The following is a 9,412-nucleotide window of genomic DNA, read 5'->3' on the forward strand; positions in this document are numbered from 1 at the left end:
GTATAGTGTTAATAGCCTTTAGCCCGTGTTGGTGTCAGGCTGATGGGCAAAGGAGCCAATTCATATTTGCACTCAGGTTCAAACCCAACCCACCTCTCTTTAAGGTATCTACACTTCTGTTCTGGGCTAGAACTGACCATTGAAAAACCTCCTGGCAAGAAAAGCAGCAGACACCATATAGGAAAGTTTGAAACATAGTGAAAAAAGGGAGAAACAAAAAAGTGTGAAGAAAAGGAGAATGAACTAAAAATGTTGAAGTTAAAAATAATAAAAGAAACCTAGACTAAAGCCTATGAGTACTTCTGGAATCCTGTGATCATGAAGAACATAGCCCAGTTATTTCTTTTTAAGATGCCCAGCTCTTCTGCCAGATTTAAGAAGCCAAGTTGTCCCTTCCTACAAATTAATATGGGCCCTACAAGTAAACACAGAAACACCCTCCAGCCTATGGGAGAGACAGCCAGAGAAGAGGAGGCCAGCACAGCACAGCATAGCACAGCACAGCACAGCACAGCACAGCAGACTTTCATAAGTTTGCTCATCACTGGCAAACACTGAAAACTAAAGAGAGAGTGAAGGCGTGTGACTGCTTTAGACTATTGCCATGGGTGCAGCAACCCCTCATTCTGCTTATTCTATATTTCTGTATGGCCATAAAATATACACAGTGTTTTACACATAATCCAGTGGACTAACAAGAGAACAGGATCTTAGGATCGGGTATAAATAATTAGCTCAAGCACTTATTGTGACTCAGCAGTGAAGAAACTCATATAAAATTAGCATAAAAAGTAAACACTGCATAAATATACTTGGTTATAGCTACAGAATGATGCAATTAAGCTTTTTTTCAGAGTCCTTCAGCGTGTTTTTATTCTCCTCCTCTACACAGATCTTTCTTTCAAAGCTGTGCTGTGCTTGAGTTCATCTATAGTTGAACTAGATGGAGTGTGTTCAGGGATTAGTTGCAGGTTTGGTTTTGTCCATGTCTAAAATCTTGGGGAAAAATGCTGGACTTTCCTACATGCCTGCAAACCAGAAGAACAAGCATTCTGAAAGTTGTATACTGAAGGGGGGGAAACAGTTGTTTTTCAAATGCTTTTAAAGAGAAGGATTAAAACAGACCTGGGAAAACCTTTCATGCACGATAAGCATAATCATAAGCTCCAATCACTGACCTGTTTTACATCCAGTGCCTTTCCCGAGCTGAGGAGCTGCCCACTAGATGCCACTGTTTCTGCACACAACCAGGATCACGGCCTACAGGGACTGAAAGCACCACATCCCTCCTCCTCCTTAGTTTTTTTACTAATTTTCTTAAAATGTTCAGCTCAGTTGATCGAAATCAAAAGTCACCTCTAACCCATAAAAAAAAGACCTTCAGCAAATGGCTTATTTTTACCCCCACTGGTTTGCAGACTGCTCTGAGTGTGGGTGTAGATGTGCTTGTGCTTCATTACACCACAGAAAGAAATGGTTGAAAGTTCCTACAAGCATATTGTAGTGGTTTGTGGCTTTTTACTGTCTGCCATCCACACACAGGTGCTAATAGAAGATTTTGTGTGTTTGCAGAAGCTGTTCCCTCTCAGAGTAAGTCCCATTTGATCCATGTTCAGTCACCCCAAATTAAGCTGCAGACTGATCAACTGGTAAAAGCATCACTCTTCAAGGCATGACATTATCTTCCTACATTTATTATCTTTAGCAGCATAGGGAACTATGTGTTAGGTGCTGTACAAACTGTACTGAAAAGGCAGACTGTGCCCAGGACCAGAAATGTAGTGTCTCTCTATAAAAGAACAAATAAATAATATCTGCCCTTATTTAAATACACAACAATTCATTGAAAAAAGACAAAGGCTGGAATTTTTGAAAGCATCAACTTCTTCAGCAAGGCCAAAAGATTTTATCACTGACAGATAAATAGGAGATGAAGTAGTTACACTAATGCCACTAAGCAATTTGGCAGTTCAACTAATTGGCTCTTTCTACCAGACTTACCTTGCAGGAAAACATGCACCAGAAATTCTTATTTACTAAGACTGGAATTTCCAGAAAGCTCCCTGAAAGCAAGACAGTCACTTGCTTTATTTGAAATTCACTTTCACAGTGATGAAGGTAATGGAAAATGCAACACTAAACTTACCAGTTTGTAGTTTAGATGATTCAGTATTTGTCTGCTTCTCAGGGAGGCTGAGCAGGTGAGCACATTCTTCCACTCACAATAATGACAGGACAGCTGCTGTGGAGCATTTCTGAAACAAGAACATGGAAAAGAGTTACAAAGAAAATGCCTATAACCATCTGACATGATGATATAATGTGTATAGAAATGTTTCCCTGCAGTACTCCAGGGTTTGGTGGGGTTTTTTGTTTATTTTTTTTTTCCCTTTGCAATAATTTCAGCCCTGTTTCAGTTGTCAGAATATTGTTTTGAATGAAGACTTCTGTTACTCTCAGTGAATGAATGCATAAATAACTTATGAAGCAATGGAGTGAAATTGGATTGATTGAATATGGTCACTCCAGTAGGAGCCTAGTTTAGATTCTCAGTGAGAATTTATTTTTTAATGATTAAAATCAGAGAGATCGGAGTGGATTTTAGAAGGTTATCTGAGCCTTTTATGGTCTACAAAGAGTAGAAAATCTTGTAAGAACTATGTGTCTTGAGATTTCTGGTGTGTGATTAGAAATGCTGAGTCTCCTATCTGGCATTTTAATCCTTTTTCAGGTCTGGGGGTAGAGATGTGCACTAAAATGAAAAACAGTAGAAAGTAGAAAAGGTTCAATGATTCTGAGTTAATAAAACTCTCCTTATTCTATCAAAGCAGCATGGCCAGCCCAGTGTAGGCTCAATATGAAACCAAAAATTTGGAGCACTAGTGATATTCCAAATCTCAAGCTCATCTTCATGTTTTGGTTTTTTCAGTAAGAGATGATCAGTTGAAGTGCATTTCTTTTTTCCACATTTGGGGAGATTTGGATCTAAAGGTCCATTTGGGCATCTCTCTATATAACACAAGCATCATGCACATACATTTATTAAATTGAGTGAACCAACCTTAAATACAGGAGATCTTAGACCAAAGTGAGGCAGAACATTGCTTCATTTTGTATTTTTCAGAATAAACAGCAACTATTGAATGATTTCAAGAAATGAATTCAGCAAAATGCTTCAGATGTTCAGAATGTCCCTGGCTTAAAATTTGCTAAGAACCTTTGGTGTGACTCTGAATATGCGCCTGTAGTGTCCATAAAACTGAGACCAGCCCTCAAAATGCCTGGATTATCAGACCCACAGCACTTCTCCTGTCCAGACATCAACAGAGCTCAGTATTCCATCAGTGCAGGATAAACTTCTATCTACTTCCCATACCCTGTATAGGATTAGTTCCAGCATCAGTAATAAACTCCTATGCTTCTATTGCCAAAATACGGTTAATAAGCACACAAGTAATTAGCAGAGCACTTTTTTTCCCCCTGGCAAATACTTTGATTAAGGTTCTGGGAAAAACCCCAAAAACCAGTGAAAAAGAAAGAGCAACACTAAGTGGCAGCCCCAGGAAAAGCCACAAAAAGGGTTTTGTGCTCAATTTATTGGTGCCATGGTCCACACAGGAGCAGCACTGGGCTCTCATCTGTAGGGAATGGAACACTCCAGCAAAACAGGGTCAGTCTGTTTCTGCAATAATGGAATAATACTGGTACAGTAAATTTAAAGGTTGAATGGAAGACTCTTTAATTTACTGGGAAATGACAAGGCATCTGAGGCCAACCTGTATGAAATTTACTCCTTTATTTCTTAGTTGCCTGCCACTGAATATCTACTCAGAGGCTGCAGATGTAGTTACCATTCATGGACCATCCCAACCCATCAGAGAGTCCTACTCAGAGTAGGGTGTGTTGACTCCACACCTTGCTAAAAATGAAACAATGACTTAAAAGAGACAAAATACATGTTTTACAAATGTTTTTTTTATGTTCACAAAGCAATTCTTCCTGGAAGCAACTGACAGGGATGGATCAAGGCTGAACTGCTACTGGTCACCTCCTAGAGTCCCATGAAGGAACCAGAATTTCATTTTTCACTTAGAAAACGTGGTTCTAACTCCACTGGGTACAAAGAAAAGCTTGAAATATGAATTGTGTACAGCAGATTCTACGCCTTTAGGGATGGAGCAGTTCCAAAGCATGTGACATATCTTGTTCTTCACAATTTTGACATTTACTGGCCATTCTGGGGGGCCAGGTTAAAGTCTGAGCAGGGGCCTCATGGTAGGGCCATAGCTCTGCCTTCATTCAGCTCTGCCAGCTTAATCATTTCCCAATTGTGAAAAACATGATTTTAGGCTCATTTATATGCAAAAACAAAACAAATAAATGAAGTGGATTTGTATCTATATTTATTTTTACATGTGTATATATTTATGAATATTTTAATGTGTTCTAAATTATAGAAATTTAACTTAGGTTTCAACAGTGGATGGATCTGAATTGCATTTCAGCATTCCAGCTGCAGAAATTAAAGTTTTCAGGAGCATTTTCTGACCAGAGTAATTTATTCTAAAGTCCTCAATATTTGAGTGCATTTCAGTGATACACAAAGTTTTGCTAAGATTAAATCTATAGCACCAGAGGAGGGTTGAGGGGTGAGTTGTTAGTATTTGGTATTTTATGTAAGAGTCATAGCAGAAAAAAAATCCCCTTCTCTCCATTTACCATTTGATGCTTTAGAGCTGCTCAGGGAAAGACAGAAACATATCTTTATTTCACCTCACACAGCTGCAACTGCTATAGAATAACTGTTTAAATATTAATATGGCTTTGGGGCTAAAAGCATTTCTCAAGAGACACTTTGATGCAATGAGTTTCAGCCAAGTGAACAATCACAAAAACAGAGTCAAAGACCAAAATCCTTCCAGCTGATAAGAAGCCAATTTATTTATTTATTTATTGATGTGTGCCTACAGAACTCATTCTGTGTGATTGTAGCAGTTACAGCTTTCCAGCCCAGACTCAGTAAAAAATTGCTCATGGATGTGAGAGATCGTGACCTCTGGAGTCAGACAAGTCCTCCTTTTCCCACCCCAAGCTTTCAGTGTGAATTGGACCTGCTCAGGTCTTCTCCACACCAGCTTTAGAGAACTGAGGATAATCCTGTGTAGTTTAGGCTGCTTTTATCAGCTGCACAGCCTCCTCAGTAGCTGTGCCAAAACTGTCCGGGGAGGTTAAAGCTTTCTTACCCACTGCTACAGTTGTGTCTCAGGGTGAATATTGTGGTTGTCTCATTTCGCTCTGCCCCTGACCAGCCCCTGAATCCATCATTCCTGCAGGACCTAGGGCTGACTCACCCCAAAGGAACTCATGGCAGTGTTTCATCCCACCCAGGAGACAAAGAGGAATTTCCCTCAAACCAACTAGTCTGACAGTGGATTTCAGAGTGCCCTGAACAGAAGGCACTGCTGTAACTCTAGCTGGGATCCGTCCCAAGGAGTAGGGATGATGAACTGACTGGGCTAACTAAGGGCTGCAGCATTATTTACACTCTGAGACTGCTGAAGCATCTTCAGTTCTGCTTAGGAAAGGAATCATCCTGCACAGTCTGAAATTCATGGCTGCCAAGAGCTAGGAGGATGCTACTTCCATCAATTCACTTGCCCATCTATTTCCTATTTACGAGGGATGACAAATGTTCAAGCTGCCTGGCTAATTTCTTCCCAAACTTTTAATTCTGTTCCATGTGCATCAACATCTTTGCTGCTGAAGCCACAAGCCATGCTCCCTCACGAGCAGGTCTGGCAGACACACGGGTGCTCAGAAGGATCTGCCTGAGCTGAGGGAGAAATGGATTCCAGCTCTGGGCTGCACACAGTAAATCACCAGCACAGAGAGAGAAGCTCAGAGACAACAGAAACACCAAAACGTGCTTTTTAAGAATATGACTCCTTAAATTAAACAAGACAAGAAAATACATGAAATGACAGCAAGGTCACTTTTTCCTTAACTGTTGCTCCAATTTATTCCCACACACGTGTCTCATTTATTTTCAACTGCGCTCATCTGCTATCTCTATCCTGCAGGAGATGGATATAGGGCATTATCAGTGGAGAAGGACTACAAAAGATGCTAAGTTTTTATTAGCCTATGCACTTTTTTAGCTTCCTTTTATCTTTGGAATTCAGCTACAGAAGTGCCTAATGTTCCCTCTCAAAACTCAACTCCTATGGCACACAGAGTGCAAACACCTCCCCAAACAATGTTGCTGTATATTATGTAGACAAACTCACTGAAGTTGGGCTGCAATGGCTGTGTCCACCCCGTGCTGACAGAGCTGACTGGGTGTTAAAAGGAGTTGTAGTGGTTACAGAAAATCAGGGAGATCAGCATTTAGCATAATGTTATCACTCAGACATTGTTCACTTTATTTGCTTCATGAGCAGAGTTTACTGCCTACAAACCTCACCTCCCAGTCTCTATCACATGGACAATGCAGCCATTGCCCAAATAGATTGGTATTAGGCTGGGGTACTTAGGAATAATAAATACATCACCTTGACCATCCTAAAATTTTTAGGGTGGAATAATGGACTGCATGCTCTGAGGAAATCTGTAAATAAAGTAGCTTAATTCTGCTTGAGAGTTTGCATTTAACTGTGTAACTGTGTATTATTATTTATTAAGAGCCACGCTTTCAATGGAAGCTCACTCTAAAATTGAAGATTTAATGCTTACAAAAATGCAAATTTACCTTAAGAAACAGTGCATTGCTCAGTTAATGGAGACCCAGCCTCAGCAAACCCAGGAATAAGACAGCCTGCATGGATGTGGGCATGGAAGATTGCACCAAATTTTATATAAGAAAAATAAAATCCACTGCTTTAGAGGGAGTACCATAAAGTTTGATGTGCCTATTTTAAAAGCATTTGGAACAGATATTCCCTCTCTCTGACCAGACAGAAATGTCTTTCCTTCCAGCTTTAATGCCAACTCCAGAAGGGAAGGAAAAAAAAAGAATTGAGCTTCCTGGCATTTTGGAGCATATTGGGCAAAGCTGGAAGAAGTCCGAATGGGAAGAAAGCTGACAGGGGTGTGATGGGAGGGCACTGGGGCTGGAACAGCAGACCTTGGGCTGTGTTTTGATTGAATCAGGTGAGGGCAGCAGGGACAAACACAAGGCTGGTTTCTGAGAGCAGAGAGCCCTGGTCTATGCTCTGAGTGGAAACTGTCCCAGTTTTGCTCTTTGATCCTTCACCTTAATTCAATCCAGGGGCAAATCAGAGTGGAACTGGGTGTGTGGAGGGGCAGGTATGCATGTACATTTGGGGGGCACATACCATCTCTGCAGTGCCTAGATGAACTCCCATTCCTGTCACAACTTTCCAGGGCCCAAGTCTGACACTCAGAGGGCCTTTTTTTTTCCTAAACTGAAGAGTTTATAGAAGCAGAGATTTCATCTATGAGAGCTGACCTTTGGGCTGCTGGATTGCCTTGTGACGTTGCAGACTCATAAGGTGTTTACAAGGGGCTGCACACTCCAGTCCCTCATGAAGCTGCTTGCTCTGGGGCTGCCCAGCACCCCTGTCTGCTGGGCTGTCAGCCAGGCAGCCCATCCCTCAGGCTGTCAGTCAGTCTGTCAGTCCCCCAGCATTGCCTGCTTGCCCCAGAAATGTGTCAGCTCAGCTCATCTCATCTCATCCAGCAATGGCTGCAGCCCTGCCTGGCTTGTGCCACTGCAGAAGTCTGAAACACCAAGCAGGTCTGAGAAAATATCTGTTCAAACTTATAGATGAACCCCTAGAAAGCTGCTGCTGCTGCTAACAGCCAAACCAAACCTGCTTATGGGACAAACACTTTCTGCAGTGAGACTCTGCCAGACCCAGAAAAGCCCAAGGCAGCATAAAATTCTTCTTTCTCCTGTGCTCTGAGGATGTCCTGGCCTGTAGTGGTGGTGCTTCAGGGATTATTGTTGGCTCAGTCCTTTCACACTGATCCAGAGCTATTGTCCTGTGCTGACCAAGAATGATTCTCCCATTTCCTTAGAGGAGAGCAGGTGAACTGACAGAGAAGGGGCAGTGGATACCAACCTGAAGGTACCTCCACTGCCTTTGTCATCTACAGGATGTTACCTCTCTGCTGAAGTCCCAGGTTCAAGGGTCCCTGAGAAATGACCTACACATAACAGGTAGTATAGCAACCTGTTTTAGTCCGTATCGTGAAAAATGAGAGACTAATGCAAGTTCTATCTAAATAGAAATTTCTTTTTTCTGTCCCTAAAACGAGTCCCTCAGGATTACACACAAATGCCAGAAGGTTGTTGCAAAGAAAACCGAGAACACTGAGTTTCTAGGCCTTTTTTGCCTCATGGAGAAGTTTACATTGTGCTGCAGTTCTTCAGTTTGGTGCTGCTCTACTGCATAAACTGGGAACTGTGCTTACAAGAGAAGTGGCTGTTTTAAACTAATTGTGTTTTTAGTTGTGTTTCATGTACTGTGTCCACTTAGCTCCACTGTCTGTGTGTCCTTCTTTGTGCTTTGATATATGGCAATGATACAGAAATACTGCATTGTGGGATGGGAAGTGGCTCAGGGGAGGAGGATATAAACCAGATGTGCAACACATCCAGAGTGCATTCAGTGTACCTCCTGTGACCTGCCTGGAGATGATACAGATGAAATCAATTTTTGAGACAAAGAAAGAGAAATGATCTTCAAGAGCAGGGAGGGAAAAGAGCAGACCAGAGCAATTCAAAAAATAAGAAATCATTTCAAGATACCAAAGGGGAGGGGGGAAGGCAAGAAAGGGCAAATTTCTTCTAAAAAATTGTGAAATAAAAAAGAAGCTAAGAACCTTTCCCTTGTGTTTTGACTAAAACAAGACAATTCTCTGCAGAAAACTCCAGTTTGTTTCACAGAACCTCTTGTTAAATTATGTGTATAATTTATCTCAGAGCATACTTACATAAAGCTTTAAGCCTTACTGTCATCTTCAGTTTTATCCTCACAGTGCAAGTATTTCAGACCAGTAACAGAATGGCAGAACTCCTCATGGCAAGTCCTACCAAGCTGACTTTGGATGTTCCACCTAAAAATAAAACCTTGTTTCAGCAGAGTTTTTTTCCTCCAACAAGGGATTTTAATGGCCAGACCCTCATTTGTTGTAAGCTGGACAGATCACTGACGCCATGGACCACCACATGTCACTCTCCACTGTGCAGGGGAAAAACTGTGATGCACCAGTGTAACAATTCACACCCAAATTCTGCTGTTCTTTGGAATGGGCAGGTTTTGGGGGATACAAGTCCCAGACTTTCCCCAGTACAACTGAAACAGTGGCACTGGATGAAGCTTGTGGAATTTAGGCTGTTTTGCACCAGACAACTGGATTCAGAAGGTGCAACCAGCACTAATTACTA

Source organism: Aphelocoma coerulescens, chromosome 18, assembly GCF_041296385.1.
Source record: "Aphelocoma coerulescens isolate FSJ_1873_10779 chromosome 18, UR_Acoe_1.0, whole genome shotgun sequence".
Classification (NCBI taxonomy): domain Eukaryota; kingdom Metazoa; phylum Chordata; class Aves; order Passeriformes; family Corvidae; genus Aphelocoma; species Aphelocoma coerulescens.